The sequence below is a fragment of the Euprymna scolopes genome, chromosome 24 (genome assembly GCF_053919585.1).
Source record: "Euprymna scolopes isolate OS-2025 chromosome 24, ASM5391958v1, whole genome shotgun sequence".
Lineage (NCBI taxonomy): Eukaryota > Metazoa > Mollusca > Cephalopoda > Sepiida > Sepiolidae > Euprymna > Euprymna scolopes.
In genome coordinates, this window is record NC_136505.1 from 102,377,115 (window position 1) to 102,396,416 (window position 19,302).

The window sequence follows — 19,302 nt, forward strand, 5'->3', positions numbered from 1 at the left end:
GCTCGACAACAGCAAATTTTTTTTTTTCTCGTGTGGTTGACATCAAGTGTAATTTTTATGAATAATTTTTTTTTTTTTTAAAGAACTTCTAATCTGTGTAATTAACCTCGTTATTTTCAATCCTCTCATAATATTCATCATGGTTTTATTGTCAATCCATCCTTTTTATTAAATCTTATCCTCGGGTGGCTTTCAGCCTTGATTAGTCAAGACTAACTGATCGACTGTCGCTTATAGCTTCTTAAAAGATACTTGAACTTTCGTCAAATACGATCCACCCATTCTCAACCATTACGTTTAACAATGAAAATACTTTTATGACTATCGGTTCAGATACTACACTTTATTTTTTTCCTGTCCTGTCAGTGAAGGAAAGATTCTTCTAGACAGTTTATTTAAATTTTTGTCTCCATGTAGAGTACCCCAGTTTTTTTTTTTTTTTTTTTTTTTTACACCAAATTAAATATGGTTGTCAAGGCCAAATGCTACTAGAGGATAAGGATTAGGGAGATTGATTGTCAGTTGGATGAGAGGATTGAAAACGATTGGTTGAATTAGCAGGTCAGTGCAACTTGTTTTTTTTTTTTTTTTTTTTTAATTAAAAAAAAATTATTTTTAATTTAAATTTTTGTAAAACTTTTTAAAAATTAAAAAAAAATTTCATTTAAAATATATATTTATATATATATATATTTTTTTTTTTTTTTTGCTGATTTAAAATTTAATCATGAAAATAAAAAAAAACTATTTTTTACAATCTTAATGTCAATAACGATCTAAGCTCTCTATAACTTGAATGCATCTATCAACGAGCTCATAAATGTCTCGCTTGTAAAATTTAGGTTTTCTTGTGAAATATGAATCTGACTTGTATTCAACAATCTCCACTCGTGATGTTAACCCAAGACCATTTAAATGGTTTTGTAATCCTTGAAATAAGTGATAATCCTTGAAATAAGTGATAATCCAAGGGATTTGGGTCAAGAGAATATGCAGGGTGTGGCAAGATTTCCCAACTAAATTCACCTGAGAGATCTTTGGTCAGTAGTGCTGTGTAAGGACGAGCATTATCATGATGGAAGATGACTCTTTACTGTTGGCTTAAGAAAGTTGTTTTGGGGTTAACATGGGTGAGAATATTACAGAAGCATATGAATTATGCTTTAATAATGTTAAAAAAAAAAAAATAAAATAAATTAATCACGGTGATATGTTTATATAACAATTTGCATAAAATAGATTGTTTAAAATGTCCATGCTACAAACCGGTAAAATCTTTGACATCGACCTTATAAAAGATAGGGCAGCTGTTTGTTGACATTGGATTTGGAAGACGACCACGTTGTAGTCTGCATAGAATCAGTATAGTGGTAATGTTTCACAGATGGAAAGTTCTTGGAAAGAAACTCTGTTCATGGAAATTTCATCTGATTAAGCTATACATGAAATAGAGCATGTATGGCTGTGTGTGAGAAAATCATCACCAGCCGAAGGATAGCTGGCTAGCGAAAATATCAGCAGCCGTAAAAGCATGTATGCAAATTAGCAAGTGTGTGTGAGTGAGCGTTACAGGAAAAGGAGAGAAAAAATACACCTTGTGGTCAAGGAAGGAAGTTGTTTTCCAGGCAAGATGGACATATAAAGTTGAGGGCGAGAAAGTGCTGGCTTAGGTCGGTGTTAAGTGGCGGGGAAAGAGACCTTTAAAAAGCATGTGTGTGCCAAAAGAATTTTGAAAGATAAGGAAATGTATTTATCTTGGAAGAACCGCGAATAAATTTTTTTCATTTGCACTTAAAAAAAAAAAAAAAAAGTTGGATTTTTATTTCTTTCCTTTTGTTTGTCTGATACCGTCGCAAAGGAACAATGTGTGGGTCTGAAAGGTTTGAAATGTAAATGATAGATGTATGTTCTGACAAACTACAAGCCTTTATACCACTTCGACGAAAATACCCCCCCCCCCCGACAAACAGCAAAGTCCCACCCCTTCACAGTAGAGATCCCTAGATGTGGGAAGGCCTTCTACTCTAATAGTTTCTTCCCCAGAACTGCTAGACTTTGTAATTCTCTTTCGGTTTTCTGCTTCCCCAACTGTACTGACATGCAGAAGTTCAAGTGTAATGTGAACCGACATCTTGCTGCAAAACTCCCTACATAATATCCCTGCAACTTATGTCCCTGATAGTAGCCCCCTACAATCTGACTTGTTAGGGATGAAAATGTAAAAAAAAAATAAATAAATAAATAACACTGTTCGAATGTAACGGTCAAATTACATACAGGAGAAATAAGTTTGTAGTGTCATAGCTGCTAGACGAGTTCATGCTTTGAATATTTTAAAGGGATTGGAGCCCAGTCGAACATCTATGAAAATAAAGATAAAATAGAGAAAGATGTACTTGTGCAGTTTACTTTTTAGATAGGATTTTCAATTTAAATTCAATTGTCAGGTGAAAGTACAGAATAGTTAACCGTTTTCTACATAACGTTATTATTTCAGCGCGGTCCGTCTGTGTATCAAGAAAGATTAGCTACGTTTCTTGTGTGAGAAAGAGCTTGTAGGAGACGAAATACCCCCCCCCTGCCATCACTAGATTCCGAAGTCAGTTTTAAACTCGTTAGATGTGGCAGCAGTACGCTATCTTAGGACGTGTGTGACTATGAAGGAATGCGAGAATGCAGGTTAAAGAGAAAAGAAAAGGAAAAGAAAAGAAACGGCAGTAAAACTTATGTTCGGCATGTTTTGTATTTGGAGACAGGAGAGCGTGCGAGTGTTGCCGCTTACCGTTTTTTTATTGCCTGCAGTTAAACGTGTGTCTAAACCTGTTACGGAATTTTCTTGGCGCGTTTTTATTAGCCGAGTCGGTGAGAGGAGGCGGGGCAGTGGGGCACACTCTTTTGTTCTCTTTATTTACTTTGTTTATTTACTTAAGTAATCTTAAAACTTATTTAGTTACATTTTTTTTTTTTTTTTTTTTTTTTTGCGATAGATTCGATGGTAAATTTTTACTTGCTTTCCACCGTAACACACTTTTGCGCACACGCGCGTACAACAATGCCCATCACTTATAACATTACATTGGCTAATATCCGGGAAGCTATTTGTTTGCTGAAAAAATTAAATGCGATATTCGTTTTCAGCATACCCGAAAACATAGGAAAGTCGTAATTTTAAAGGTCACTGTTAAGATGGGAAGTAAAACGTTACCGATCCGAGCAGCGAATATGTTTAAAAAGTAGGTACGTGCAAAATGAATGCCGATGCTCAAAATGTATAAACCTTTTGACCCCCCCTCCTTTTTAATTAAAAATGCATCAAAATTCAGGAAATCAACCAATTTTAATAAAATTTTCAGTGTTTATCAAATAATCACGAAATATAATGACCATTTAATTAAATTTTTACAGGAACATTATGAAAAAGCCCCTCAAGTCTGTATTAACAAATTCGATATATCTCGAAAAAAAATTAATTTCTCGAACTACCGATATTATCATTGAATTAAACGGTGTTTATTTAATATTTCCACACAAAAAAATTATAATTGCAAAAAATATTTCTTTGTTTTTTGAATTATAGGTTTCGCATAATTTTCGTATGTACGATTCTAATATTTTCCTTGCTTGCATGAATGTAAAACTTTCGGTGTAACATAATTTTTATATTATCTTGAAAAATTAAACTTTTTTTTTTATTATTTAAAAGCAGGAACAGAGGAAAATAAATTAAAAATGGTAAAAATTAGATAAACCTTCACGACACTCCTACCTCCATTTAAATTCCTGACGTTATTTTCAGACAGCCTTTCGACTGTCTGAAATTTTGGGCTTCTGTATAATCCATGTGACGAGGATTTTGCCTTCATTCGGTTGAACGAAGCGAGAATATCTTGCTTTTGGGAGCTAATTAAGCTATTTTTTGTACAAACAAGATTTTTTTTTTTTTTTTTTTTTGTCAATTTAGCATTAAAATCGCTAAAAAATTGGAATTTTTATTTTCTTAGTAAAGAATAAAACTACTAGATTAATTTACGTGATTTTTAGAATTTAACATCTTCGTTCCGTGACGAAAGATTTTTCTGCATTTTTCTCTTTTTTTTTTAAAGTGTAATTCTATATAAGCACCGAAAATGATGTACATGTAAGAAAACATATTCCAAAAATTATGTATTATGTACATTGATCAAGTTATATATTTATAAAGAAAATCATTTTTACGCGAATTTGAGTTTTTCCCATATCATGTTAAGAATAGCTTTCTAAAATAGTACAAGCTTAAATCATTTGGAGTTATTTCCCTTTTTAAGATGGCGTCCGATATTACTTAGTCACAAAATTTGATTTTTAAAAATACTATTTGATCAGTTTATATGATTTCTTTGCATACGATATTTTCGTTTTATCATGTGTACGTACATCATACAGCTATTTCTTCAACCCCCACCCCTTATTTTAATATAGGGTGAATTCTGAACACGCACCAATAGTGAAGGTTCACTTTACTATATAAATATAATGTAAAATGATCACCCACTTCCTCCTCACAAAGTATTATTGATCACCTAGTTATTAATCACTTGCATAGGACAGAACGAGTAACCATTTCTTATATTGACAATATGTCCGACACATTTTCTTTTTCATATTTCACTTTTTTTCCATATCACTATTCCAAATTTAGAGTTAGTGGTGGGATCAATATGAAGTCTATTTGTATAGAATTTTTTTTTCTTGGTAAAAATTATATATACTAGCAGGGAGTCCCAACGTTGCTCGGTATTGAATGAATCAACGAATATTTCACACTCCTATATTTCTATTGTCATCGAAATCCATAAAATCACTCGGGAGGAAGCTTCACATGCCTCCATGCTGTTACTTAGTCCAAAATATATGTTATTCTACATTGCACTCTAGAGAACCTACTGTTTCTTTTGTAAAATTATTTTGTATAAACTTCTTTCCAGTTAACGGAAAAAAAAAAAAAAATTTAAGAAATTTATGTGTGGGGTTTGGACCTGCAGACCACGTCATGCAAAAGAAAACCCAAAACCACGCTATCAACTTACCAACAGTAGAAATTTCACAGCCCGTTGTTCTATCATTGTTGCTAAGCGATGACATGGAAAAAATGGTTTTAACGATGATAGATAAATTAAAATAACGGTTTCGATTATCGGTGATTATTCTGAGACAAAACTTGACTAAGATTACTCCCAGACTTATACACTAAAGTTATGTAAATTTTAAAGAAAATCTGTCAGCTGTTTCGGGAGTCTATAAGGGATGAACCCCCCCCCCCACACACACACACAAACGTGTAACTGCGCAAAAAAAAAAAATCACATTTCTATTTTTTGGTTAATCGTGGAAGGGCAAAAGATAAGTTAACTCTTAAACTAAGCAGCTTGGTATTTATGTACTACTAGTAGGCCTATTCGGTATTGCCCAGGCAAAGGTGTAACATATTTCTATTAAAACTTCTAACACTTTCTCTTTCTCTCTCTTCGAGTTCCCCCCTACCCTTTTCTTCTCCATTCAGTCCATTCTTATTTCTGGGCATGCACACAACTTGTTTTTTATGAGTCGGCATGAGGGAATTAATTTAATTAAAACCTCAGTTAAATCCCTTTATTTAGTACATATTCTATTGGCCCCCCCATGTAACGTAGTCGTTATTCTTCTTCAACGTTGTAGTTACATTTCAACACACTCAAACCCAACATGTGTCTGAAACTGACGCAAAACAAATGCTATTTATTCTTGGTATTTCCAACAACGCATTGCATCTTGTTTTAAACGGTTAATTTTTTTTTTTTTTTTTAATCTCGTCTGCCGTGTACTTAAGTCTCTCATCACCAGAGACCAAGTGCTCATCCTTTTCAGCACCCAATTTATCCTCGCCTCATAATTTTTTTTCTTTTTCCTTTTTCTCCGCTGTGATGTCATTTTGCACACCAGCATGGTCATTTGCATCCATGTTGCATGCGGCTCTATTACAAGAAATCTGTGCTGATTTCGAATGACAGAATTTATCTTTTCTAAATTTTCAGTATTATTTATCCGAGGCAGCTCCGATTTTATAGACAACTGTCCATTATATCATAGATAATGCCACTATGAAAAATAAAAGCGTCATTTTAATACTAATGCCCTAATCTTCTAATATATAAAAGGCAAAGTGTGTGTGCGCGTGCGCGCTTGTAGGTCTCGCAAAAACTTTCGACAGAGGTGATGGATCCTGACGAAATCGGTATCGTTTTAAAGCTCTGTCCTTTCGATGACAAACATTGAGAAATTGGCCAAGAACATTCATTCCTTCACCCTCAACTGAGCAGTTTTGTACAAGAAGGGGTCGCTTTTTTCGCCGACATTTTAGCAAGTCATCGTCTTCTTTTCGATTGACTACGCTTAATTTCAATATTCCAAACTTCAGATCAGGTGACAAGATCAAGACATTGGCTTAGATGTGATGTTTTTTTTTCAATCTTTATTTTTCTCCTTCGCGTTACGGGTTCGAGCCTGCCTGCCACCACCACCTTTTTTTTTTTTTTTTTTTTTTTTTTTTTTTTTAACACCCCTCTGGAGTTCCTTACTACATCACCTAAACACCCCTGGGCATCCTGCTACTGTTGTTTTGCCCCCATCCTTCCGAGGATCCTTACTACACCACCTAAATGCCGGGTACCCCCGCTAGTCTTTATGTAATATATTAGTGTTGTGTCAATTAATCAGAATCGGAAAAATTTGTGTCTATTTTTCGATGACAAAACCGATTCCTTTAATTGTCTTTTTTCATTTTGATTTTGTTTAAAACAAAATCTCTCACTGCTGGTTGTAATGTTAAAATAATAAATATTCATCGATTTTAAACTACCAGTAAAATTAAAATCAATAGATAATCCCTCACAAGTGTATTTTTACGTTGGACAAAATATCTTCACATTTAACGTTTTTATACAGTAATCGGATGGTTGAATAACAACTGTATAGTTAAATATTTAGAAATTTATTTAAAAAAAAAAAAAAAAAAATCGGAATCGGGGTTGGGGGGTGGGTATTGTAATTATCCCATCACGAATATATGTACAGGATCGAACGATAAAATTGTCTCCCTAGAAAAGGCATGATTCCATTTCCGTTTCAGACATGATGGAAGGCTCCTATTTCTCTTGTTAATAACTGTTTTCTTTATTTTGTTACAGAACATTTACTTGTTGGCCAGTTGTGTACAAATCCCAAGAACAATAAGAACCTTCTATCATGTCTGAAAGAGACACAGTGTTCAACGAACAAGGTTGGAGATGTGCTGCTGTACAATTCACATTTTCTATCGATCTAAGTTATGACAACAGGACCATTGCCAGCACCCTCAAAATGCATTGCTGGATTGCCATGAATAACAGGGACATACCCAGAGTCATGAAAACAATTTCCATCCACGGTTATTGTCTTTGGTGTGGTTACAAGTGAAGGCCACGTCATGCCACCTCGACTGTTCGAAGTCAGATTGAAAGTCAACACCAAAGTGTACCAGGATGTGCTGAAGAGTGTGGTGTTCCCCTGATGCAATCGGGTGGCCGCTAGCAAACTCTGGGTGTGGCAGCAGAACTCAAAGAGACCCAGGCTTGGCTTCAGAAAGAGTGCTACAACTTTGTACCCTTCTCTCACTCCCCCCCCCTTCTCCCCCAACCTGAAACCGCTGGACTACTTCATTTGGTCATATTTTGAAAACATCACGAACATGACCTCTCACAACACCAAAGCCAGCCTGATCGCCGCCATCCGCTAAGTATTCACTGAGCTCTCGCTGGTGCTTGTGGAAAAGGCACGCTTCCAGTTCCCAACCTGTATCGAGGCGGTGATTGAGGCTGAAGGCAGCTACATTGAATAGATATCAGCTCTACTACATAAACAAGTTACCTGAATTGATTTTTTTTTCAATAAAGTTTTAAAATAAAGTTTTCTTTAGGGCAACAATTTTATCGTTCCACCCTATATATATATATATATATATATTATCGCAGATGAAGAAACTGTTTTAAGCTATCAAACTGCTCATTTAGAATGTGTAATGCACATGCACAGACTTAAAATATAACAATTTTTTTTTTTTTTTTTTTTTTTTTTTTTTAATTATTTAATGTCACATTCTTCCTTTGGTCAACCTAGCTATTTTTTCTCTAGCGCAGATGTAGGTCAATGAGTGTCCTTCTTCCTGTTGACCAGGGTTGATGTAACCCTCCCCCCTCCCGTCTTATGCTAGCAGGTCAAAATATCAGTTTTCCTATCAAAGTGCAACAGCTGGGTGTCGTCTGCCTACTTGAACGAACTCTTGAGGAGGTGGAGGAGGAGCCTCTGTACCTCACTTTTATATTCATTGTAAAAAGATGGAAACTTTTTTTTTTTTTTTTAATTCCGTTTTCTGGATGCTTATTTTACTAATTTATCAAGACTGGACTAACAATTAAAAAGAGGCATTTTGACCGGTCCACAAGCCTGATTACCGATGACTCTTTCTTTTTTTAACACCAGACAGTTTTTCAAATTCAACAAAAAGGCTTGCTGTTCCTCTGATCCACCCAACTTAATTTGAATACTATGGCTGCAAAAATACTATGAAAACTCGATCATTTTCATTTCTGTATGAAAAATTAAGGAAATAATTAAAAAAAAAAAAAAAAAAAACAGCAAAAAAAAAAAAAACAGTTGATTTAACAGACTGACCGGCGACTGAAGGAAACGGGGTTAAAAATAATAAATATTCGTCCAAACTCCTTTCTGGCAACTCCCACCTTCAACTGTAATCTTCACCGACCGTTTTTTCTCTTTCTCTCTCTCTCTCTTTCTCTTTCTCAGCCCCCCCCCCCCCAATAAGGACAGTCCTGTGCTTTCCCCCTTCCTTTTTCACAACAATCATTGTCTTCATATGCAAATTAATGTCATGTATATTAATAAACCGTCTATAGATAAAAGTTTTTCTTTTCTCTGCCCTTTGATTCCATCACCCGACCGGATAGACAGAAGCGCCGTCGCTTGTGTCACATTTTGCATTATTTTTGCCACAGCAACACATTGGGTGTGGACAGCTTCAAAGTGACCATGTTGTCTCAATCGTCTTTCTATTTCATTCTTTTTTAATTTTCAATTTTTGTTTTTTTGTTTTTACAATGTTTATTTTTATTATAGTCTTAAATATTTAGGTTGACAGGGGTCTACATATGTAATTTTCCTTAATATTTCATTAATAGCCTTCATCCAGCCTGCTCCCTGTCATAATACAATCCTGCCTGTGATGTCAAATTGCTGACCCCTGGCCTAATGTAATGATATTTCTCTCTCTTATAGACATGCTAAGTTTCTGTTCTTTTGAATAAGCCATTTTATAAATTTACTGAATGTCAGCATGGTTTTGTATCAATGGACAAAAAAGTATTTGACATTTAGTTCATGATTGTGGTGATAGGATCAATTCCCTTGTCCATACACCCATTGGTAAGAGTATATAGAACACTGATGTATACAGAGTTAATATCCTTTTCTAAGATTGCGGCTGTATGAAAAGAAGTCCTATCTAGATGAAGTATTTTTTGGAAGGAACTAAATCAAATAATATATTATGATACTATAGACGCCCTCTTCACACACGCCCAGAACCAACAGCTCCAACACTGGGAGAAAATACCCATTACCAGAGCAAAGATATAGAAGTACCCACTTTAATAATATATCGGATGCTTATATATATATTCAAATTTTCAGGGTTGAGTTCCCTCTCCTTGATTAAACAATCTATGGAAACTGATTTTGTTGATTTAATGAATATCAGTATAATTCTCCCTTTCTTCCGTCATATAGCTGTCTTGATGGGCGTGGAGGTAAAGATGTCTGATAGATGTCAAAAGTGACTTTCGTTTGCTTTATGTGTTGTGATTATTGGTACATTTATACTTAGCCACACTGATGATTCTTAGTTAAGGTGAAACATGTGTATGTGGTATTGAAATATATATATATATATATATATATATATATATATATATATAGATATAAAAGGCAAAATGTGTGTGATCATTTTATGTATCTCGCAAAGGCTTTTTTCGCTGACAGTTCCAGGGGGGGGTTACTATTGCTTATAACTGTTTATATACTCCCTAGATAATAATATCCAGGATTTGGGAACGCGGGTCGCCTCTAGATTTATTTATGTCGATTTTTACAAAATTATTGCTATTCCAGCCCGTCTTGTGTTCAGTCAGTTTTTTTGTATAAAACCCAAAATTAATTCAAAGCTAAGGGAACGTTCCCGGCAATCGCACTGGGAAACGTCCAGAAGCAATCCACTTTGATCAATGTGGGACCAAACTCCTTATATCAGACAATTGCTATTTAATCTGAACAATGGGGAGGTGGTTTCCCCCTCCCCAACATCTTGGGGGGAAAAAAGTCAAAGTTGGGTAAACAAACCCAAAAGTTGCCTCCCCCCCCCCCGCAACAAAAGTTAAGTCCGTTCCTTCTATTTGACCTCATTAATGAGGTCAAATAGAAGCAGCAGAGTTAACTTTTATTGCGGACACGTGTCAATTCTGTTTTTAATACTTAAATAAATTCAAACATGTTTTAGTAGCTCTTTATTGGCAGAGCAGGTAACGTGTCAGTTTTTTTGCACACTTTATCTAAAGGTTGTGAGTTTGAATCGTGGTGTGAAATGTCTTTTTTTAATTTTTTTTTTCTCGATTTTTAAAAGTTTAATATTGAGAAAGGGTTATTTAAGCTATTTTTCATATTTTTTTTTTTTTTCTCCAGATTTTTTAAAGAAGCTTTAACGTTCGTTTTTCTGTTTTTTTTCCATCATATTCGCGTTTTCTTTTTTCTTTTTGTTTTTCCGATTTTAAGAAATTTTAACATTGTTCGTTTGCCTTCCATTATTTTTTTTTTTTATAAGTTTTAACATTTTTTTTATAATATTTAAACAGGGTGATTACTTCGCTTATTCTTTTCTTTTGATTTACCCTCCACCCGAGCACACACACCTCTAAACACCTGGGCAACGCCGGGCACCCAGGCTAGTCTATTATATAAATCTCACCTGTCTGTTTAAATATGTATGTATGTCTGCCTAAAACTTTCAACAGAGGCAACAGATTTTTATGAGATCGGTATCATTTTGAAGTCAACCCTTCGGACGATAAATATTGAAAAATTGGCCCAAAATATTAATTCCTTCACCCTCAACTGGGCAGTTTTCTATAAGGAGGGTGTGTATTTTTTTTTTTTCGTCGCCATTTTTGAAAATCATTGTATTGGTTGGAATGGCTTTACTAGTTTCAATGTTCCAAACTTCTGGTTGCATCATGGAGTAGGGGTAAAACGTCAGGTTTACTTTTCCGCCTTCGCATCATGGGTTCGAGCCTACCATTTTTTTTTTTTTTTTTTTTTTTTTTTTTGCTGCTCAACACACATCTCCAAACATCCGTGCAACGGTTGGCACTCAGGTTAGTTTATTTTTAAATCTTGGTACTTTTTAGGAATAGGTATCCAAGAAACTGGCAATATTATTGCCATCAATTTCATGTTTTGCTGAAACTTCCAACCAACACAATCCAATCCGAACAGTTATATTTAAATTTATTTTTTATTACTTTAACCATAACTTAACCATAAACTGTTTTAGTTTACAAAGTCTATTTAATTTAATTTGTATTGTTTGGAAGCCTCCGAACTTCATTTGGTTTTCTTTCTCTTGAGTTGGAAACCATGTTTAGTTATACTTAGCCACACTGATGATTCTTAGTTAAGGTGAAACACGTGCATGTGGATCTTGAAATTTATTATAAACCATGGCACTTTTTAGGAATAGGTATCCAATAAATTTGCAGTATTTATGCCATTAATTTTGCTTTTTGCTTTTATTTTGATTACTTTAACCATAACTAAGTTTTAGTTTACAAGATCTATTAAGTTTCATTAGTATTGTTTAGAAACCTCCGAACTTCATTTGGCTTTCTTCCTTTAGTCAGAATTGCTAAGTTACTTTTTTTTTTTTACTCTCGTTCACCCCTGACAAGGCATTTTGCCACTTAGATGTGAGGGGCTACTATTTGGGATAAGGCCAAGGAAAGATTAACAAGATGTTGGTTTATCTTACATTTAAACTTCTGCATATCAGTACAGTTAGGGTAGCAGGAAGGGAATTCCAAAGTCTAGGTATTTGAGGGGGAAAAACTGTTAGAGTAGAAAGCTTTGTCATTTAGGGGCCTCAGTAGTGAAGGGGTGAGATTTTGTTGCTAAGTGGGTTTGTCGGGGATATGTATGACGTAGGAGCACAAGTGCAATGAGTTCATCAAAGCACATTCCATTAAAATACTTGTAAAACAGGCACAGATATGCAACATTGCGGTGATGGGACAGGTGTTGGAGCTTAGTTGACAATGTGGGACCTATTAGATTGAGAACTCTTTTTTGGGCCCTATCAAAGGGGAAGAGACTAGTGGTAGATGCACCAGCTCAGATGTGGCAACAATAATCCATGCATGAGCGAATGGTGACCATCGTAGAGGTACAGGAAATACTGCTGCAAATGTCTGGATACCTATTCCTAAAATGCACGATAATGTTATTGGTTTTTCCCACACGGCTTTGCCATCATTTAATTTTTATTTTCTTATTTTGACAAAGCAATTTAAAAAAAAAAAAATTATTTTTTATTGGTAAACATTTTAATTTTGTGTGGTCGCTTTTTTGCTGTTTTTATTGGATTTAATTTGTCTGAAAACAGCGTTAACCTTAAGAATTTTTTTTTTTTTTATGCAATAAATAAATTTTTGAATCATGAAATCCACACGTGACGGAAGTTAGAGTGCAACTGACGCACATTGACTTGTATAGACCTGTACATTGAAGACCAGTCGGGCTCACAATCCATAAGAGTAAGAAATATTGTTTTTTGTTTTTTTTTTCTTTTTTTTTTAAGACAACAGAAAAGTAAAATTTGGTGGTAAAGGGATCAAAATAGAAAGTAACTAAAAATGAAAATCAAAAGGATTATAGTCAAGATTGTCGGTGTTTTTTCTCCAAGTAAAATCAATGGTATGTACTTGCCATGTCATAATAATGAACATATCTAAAAATTAAAAAAAAGCTATGAGGTAAAAAATTAAATAATGAAAATAGATTTCGAACAAAATTAGTGAAAATTAAGCTTTGTTAAAAAAAAATTTAAAATAAACATGTGAAATAAACATGAGTTCGAATCTTAACAAGGGAGGGCATTCTTTTCTGAAAAGCTTTCAAAATCTTAGGCTAACTGAACAAAACTCGCTAATTTCACTAATTGTCGTCGAAAACTTTTCATTAATAATTAATTTTCTACTTTATAGTTTTTTGTCATTTTTGGATATGTTAGCCATTTCAACATGATAATTAAGTAGATACAATTGGTTTTACTTGGAATTAAATATTTGAATTTTTGAATTTTGCTCTCATAGCAGAAGCATATTTCGATTTCCAGACTGGATGATGGTGATAAGTTACTTTGCAGTTTGGTGCTTGTATAGAATTCCCACTACATTAAAATGCAAAAATAAAGAAAAACCTGATACCGTTCCCATGATAAAGCAAAAATATATTTAAAAAAAAATCATGTGAAATTATCAAGTAGTTTCATTTTTATAGATAGAATAATATTAAGTGATTAATGGAAATTGGTAATCAATATAATAAGAATATGAAATTATCTCCCATTTTTTTCTTGATGGTTTTTGAGTTGGCGTCACAAGACTTTTTGGGTAGTCATAAAATTTAATTTTCTTAAAATAAAACTGCTTGATTAATTTATGTGATTTTTGGAATACAATATTTTTGTTTTGTCATGGGTACATATATATCGTACAGATTTTTTTTTTTTTTCTAATGTGGGGGAATTTTGAACAAGCACCAAACTTAGCAACTTACTACATGGTCTATAAAGATTAATTTTTTAAAATAATTCCTCCCTTTATTTTTTTACATTGGTAAAGCAGGAACGTTGGATTTTTTTTTTTTTTTTTTACACCATACTAATGTTTATAGGAGTCGGTAACTGGATCTTGAAGATGTAAAAGATAGGTCAGATCTTGTGTTTTTGTTACTCTGACAAAAAATTACTACAATTTGGTGTACTTGGTAACCGGATGTTACCAAATCACTATTGTTGTAGCCAAAAAACAGTGTAAAATAATTAACTATCTCTCCCCTCCCTCTCTGTGTGTCTATTGTTCAATTGTAAAACTATGAGAAGTAGTATCAGTACCAGTGTTTATATTTTAAGAATAAAGTGTTGGTTCTCTCTGTCTTACTTTATTTGTCTCTATCCCCGTGTTCTATATCCCTCGACTTCCGGTTGTCTCGGTATCCTGTATCACCCTACCCCCACTTTCGGTTGTCTCGATGTCCTATATCCCCCCCACCCAACCCCCACTTCCGGTTGTCTCGGTATCCTGTATCCCCCCATCCCCCACTTCCGGTTGTCTCGGTGTCCTATACCCACCCCCCATTCCCGACCCGGTTGTCTCGGCGTCCTGTATCCCCCCATCCCCGACTTTCGGTTGTCTCGGCGTCCTGTATCCCCCCCCCATCCCCGACTTTCGGTTGTCTCGGCGTCCTGTATCCCCCCATCCCCGACTTTCGGTTGTCTCGGCGTCCTGTATCCCCCCCCCCATCCCCGACTTTCGGTTGTCTCGGCGTCCTGTATCCCCCCCCCATCCCCGACTTTCGGTTGTCTCGGCGTCCTGTATCCCCCCCCATCCCCGACTTTCGGTTGTCTCGGCGTCCTGTATCCCCCCCCATCCCCGACTTTCGGTTGTCTCGGCGTCCTGTATCCCCCCCCCATCCCCGACTTTCGGTTGTCTCGGCGTCCTGTATCCCCCCCCATCCCCGACTTTCGGTTGTCTCGGCGTCCTGTATCCCCCCCATCCCCGACTTTCGGTTGTCTCGGCGTCATGTATCCCCCCCCATCCCCGACTTTCGGTTGTCTCGGCGTCCTGTATCCCCCCCCCATCCCCGACTTTCGGTTGTCTCGGCGTCCTATATCCCCCCCCATCCCCGACTTTCGGTTGTCTCGGCGTCCTGTATCCCCCCCATCCCCGACTTTCGGTTGTCTCGGCGTCCTGTATCCCCCCCCCCCATCCCCGACTTTCGGTTGTCTCGGCGTCCTGTATCCCCCCATCCCCGACTTTCGGTTGTCTCGGCGTCCTGTATCCCCCCCCCCATCCCCGACTTTCGGTTGTCTCGGCGTCCTGTATCCCCCCCATCCCCGACTTTCGGTTGTCTCGGCGTCCTGTATCCCCCCCCCCCATCCCCGACTTTCGGTTGTCTCGGCGTCCTGTATCCCCCCCATCCCCGACTTTCGGTTGTCTCGGCGTCCTGTATCCCCCCCCCATCCCCGACTTTCGGTTGTCTCGGCGTCCTGTATCCCTCCCCATCCCCGACTTTCGGTTGTCTCGGCGTCCTGTATCCCCCCCCCCATCCCCGACTTTCGGTTGTCTCGGCGTCCTGTATCCCCCCCCCCATCCCTTACTCTGTGCCTTAGCCTCACCCTCCCTTTTATACAATAAATTTTTAATTTTTCTTTTTCAGTAAAGACCGATAAAAGCGATGCAAAAGAAATAAGGGGGGGGGATAATAAATTTCACTCGTTATTGAAATGGTTATTCTATTTTTGGTCCCCTGACAAAAGGAGGGTGGACCTGTAAATTCACCCTCGTCCATTTGTCTGTCCGCACTTTTTTCAATAGCTACAGCTTGCGATTTTTTTTTAAATTTTGCACAAACATTAAACATGATATGAGTAAAAAAAGTAACAGAACGGATTTTTTCCGGGGAAAACTTCGGTTGCCTCCTTTTGAGTTAAAATGGTTAAAATTATGTATTTTGTGATTATTTATAAAAAAAAAAAAATTGATGCCTTGCATTTTTATAAAACTTTCTGAAAAGTTTTAATTAACTGATTTCTATATAATTTTGTTTGTTTATACTTCGCGATAACTCTTGGATGTGCCCCAAGTACTGTTTTAGGACTAATAAAAACACCTCATTTTTGGAACTATTTTACCATATTTGTCCAAAATTTTCTGTGTATGTCTATTTAGCAGTTTTGCATGGTGCTGAACTCAAATTTAAATGTTAAGGCCTTCGGGACTTTTGGGGCTAAATGAGGAGAGGGCAAATGATGGACTTGGTCATTTCTTGTTTTTGCATAATGCAGAACTGAAATTTATATATGTTAAGGCCTAAAACTGCCCCGTTTGTTCATTTTCACCAGGATTTGATGTCCCCTGGGTACTTTTGGAGCCAAACGGGGGTGGGGGGGTTGCAAATGCTGAACTTAGTCATTTTTTTATTCCTCGTTTGCTTGTGCACTCACGAGGGACCATGCATGCTTCACTAGTTATAAAATAGTCATAATTTTTTTTTTCTTTTTTTTTTTTAAATTCACAGAAGGTAAAAAAGAAAATATGGATAAGTTTGCCATGTTTGAAATTGATGTACATTTAAGATTTCTTGCTAAAAGCTTTTCCAAAACTGAAAGCTATGAAAACCCTGACAGATATTGTGCTAAAGAAGTTTTTTTTAGAGACTTAGAGAATTTCACAGGCATTCTTAGACTGACTCTTTGCCTTTGAAAACAGTCATCTGTTCGTTAAGTGGCAACTGTTGATACCAAGAAATTAGATTCTGTTGGTTGAAGCATTCCATGATTTGATTAAATAAAAAGAAAAAAAAATGGTAATCTGCAACACTCAATGGAATCAATTCAGTCTCGGTCCTGGAGATGATCTTAAGACATCCAGTAGTGAGGCATCTTGGGGACTGAGGGTGTGGAGTTTCCCCTCTTACTTACCATTGCTTCTAGGTTTACTTTGGTCTGGAGTGGTAATACCTGTTAGGGCATCTGGTGCTACCAGATCAGGCTGTCAGAAGATACTGGCTTCATGAACAAAAATGCACTAAATATTAGAGTAGAAATAGTTACTTATGCAGTGAGCATTAGCATGTGTAAAAACTGAACGTTAAGTACTAATGAAACGCATTTAAAAAAGAAAAAAAAAAAAAAGAGAGGTTGCCTCTTTGTGGAATTACCATTTGGAATAAATTATCTATGTAATTTTTTTTTTCTCCAGTTATTTATTTATTTTTTTGTAGATGCTGCCTTTGGTTCTACTGTATCTAATGCTTTTTTTTTTTTTTTTTTTTTTTTTTTTTTTTTTTTTTGTAGGTAAGTTTGGCTCATATTCTTGTTCGATCAATAAACACCGAATGTTTAAACTTCCTCCTTTCGGCTGAACAGATCTCTTGCCTTTTTTGTCAGAAACTTTTAACTGTAAGTAACAAATCTTGTTTCAATATTTGACTTGCATGACTTTTTGTTTCTCAGATGTTTGCTAATGAAAGTGTGTGTGTGTGTGTGTGTGTGTGTGTGTGTGTGTGTGTGTGTGTGTGTGGATAGGTGGGGGGGGGGTCCCCCAAATAAATTTGAAAAAAAAAAAAAAAAAAAAAAAAGGTGGCTGATAAATTTTAATACATCTAAAACCAAACTTTCTTTTCATCATAATCGCTCTGACCCCTATCTGGCCCCAATTGAAATGAATAGCTGCTGCCTTGGGGAAGCTCCATGTCTTGACAAGTTTCTTTTTTTTTTTACATAGAAATCACCACATTATCAAGGCCAAGAGGCCACTCAAGGATAAGGGTTAAAGAATTAATGGTTTGAAATGGAATGCATCAAATCTGCTAACATCGCTGCAAAAATAGTTGACCATTTTACTGTTCCAGTAGGTATCTCACTGTTTGTCCTCTATCTGTATGAGAGCCAAGTACATCCTTTTGCCTTGATAATTGAAAACCGGCTTCTGAAACCTAGTAGGTGACGCTCTTTTCATTTCCCTTCAACCTCTTTCCCACAGAAGAAGCGTTGCTTCCCTGTCTTTGCTCTGTTGTTATTTTGATGGCAAGTGCTCATCTGAGCTTTAATTTATGGTCCCTCCCTTGCCAAACTTTTACACCCCCCCCCGAACACTCGACTAGCTATAACCAGTATCAACAATTTTCCCCATTCTTTATCTGTGCCTAAACTAAAACGCAGATTCCATGAACAAAGCTTCTTTCCTAGAACTGTTCACCTGTGAAACACGATTCCACTGGCCTGCTTCCTGACCGGCTAGAATATGGTAGCCTTCAAGTCTAACGTAAACAAGTTCTGCTGAGATGTCACCTTAAATAATCTAAATTCTACCCAATCTAAACCATTTAACGATTATTACCCTACCACCTTACATTTATTAACCCTTATCCTTGAGTGGTCTTTAGGCCTTAAGTGGTGACTCTCTTGTATTAATTTTTTTTATTCCATTATATTTGAGTAGTAAAGCCACCTGGCATGACCCTTGTATTATCGCAGATGTAGCATCTGTTTCCATATATCTAGATTATATAGAAAACAAAAACAAATGAACAGATAAAAATTTACATTATTAACCCTTTATGACCTGGTTGAACTAATTAAATAATAAATAAACTTATATAACGGCATAAAGTGGGAATTGATTCAAACATGCCTTGTATGTATTAGTTGAGTATATGGATAGATGCCAGATACCTCCAGATTGCAACTGTCAATTGCATACATTCAGTATGCCGTCATTTGTCTCCGGAGTGGGGGATTTGGTTAAAAAACCCTTTCTTTCTTTTTTTTTTTTTTTTTTTTTTCAATCACTATGGATAATAATCGAGGTAAGTCACATGAAGCCCGGAGCTTACTACGCAGCCTCCATATCCACTGCTCCAGGATGACATCTTCGAATTAACGTTTTTTTTTTCTATTCAAACCAATTCAAGAATGAACGTTAGCCGCACATGCATGGTTGCCAAAGTCTGTTAAAAAGGAGTGCTTTTTTTGTGACCCTCCTTTCTTATAAACGATCATATCTATACGAAATAATATACCTTTTTTTTTTCATTTTTTTTCTAATTTTCACATACTATTCGACCGAGATTATCGAGTATTTTACTTCAAGAAATGAACTTTTTAGAAAAAAAACAATACTTGCATGCACATGTCTCAGTTTCTTTCCATCCTCTTTTTTTTTTTTTTTTTTTTACTTAATGGATTTAAACATTATGCTTAATACCTACGATATTTCTGTTTATAATGAATAAGAATTGTGCATTAATTAAAGTATAATATTATGTGTGTATTACGACCGGTTTGGGTTTTTGGTCTTACCAGATTCCAGGACAAAGAATTCATCTCTTAAATAATCAATTACT

General features: G+C 35.9%; 1 protein-coding gene across 6 annotated transcripts in view; it reads left to right on the forward strand.

The window, feature by feature from the left end:
* Nucleotides 1–19,302, forward strand: part of LOC145246885 (tyrosine-protein kinase CSK-like) — a 570,595-nt gene that overhangs the window by 149,835 nt on the left and 401,458 nt on the right. For 3 of the 6 annotated variants that reach the window (XM_080108752.1, XM_080108754.1, XM_080108755.1), the window contains exon 3: nucleotides 17,252–17,356. The exons of the other annotated variants lie outside the window; for them this stretch is intronic. The gene's annotated coding sequence lies outside the window, so the exon portion shown is untranslated. The remainder of the gene's footprint in view (nucleotides 1–17,251; nucleotides 17,357–19,302) is intronic. 6 annotated transcript variants of the gene reach the window in all.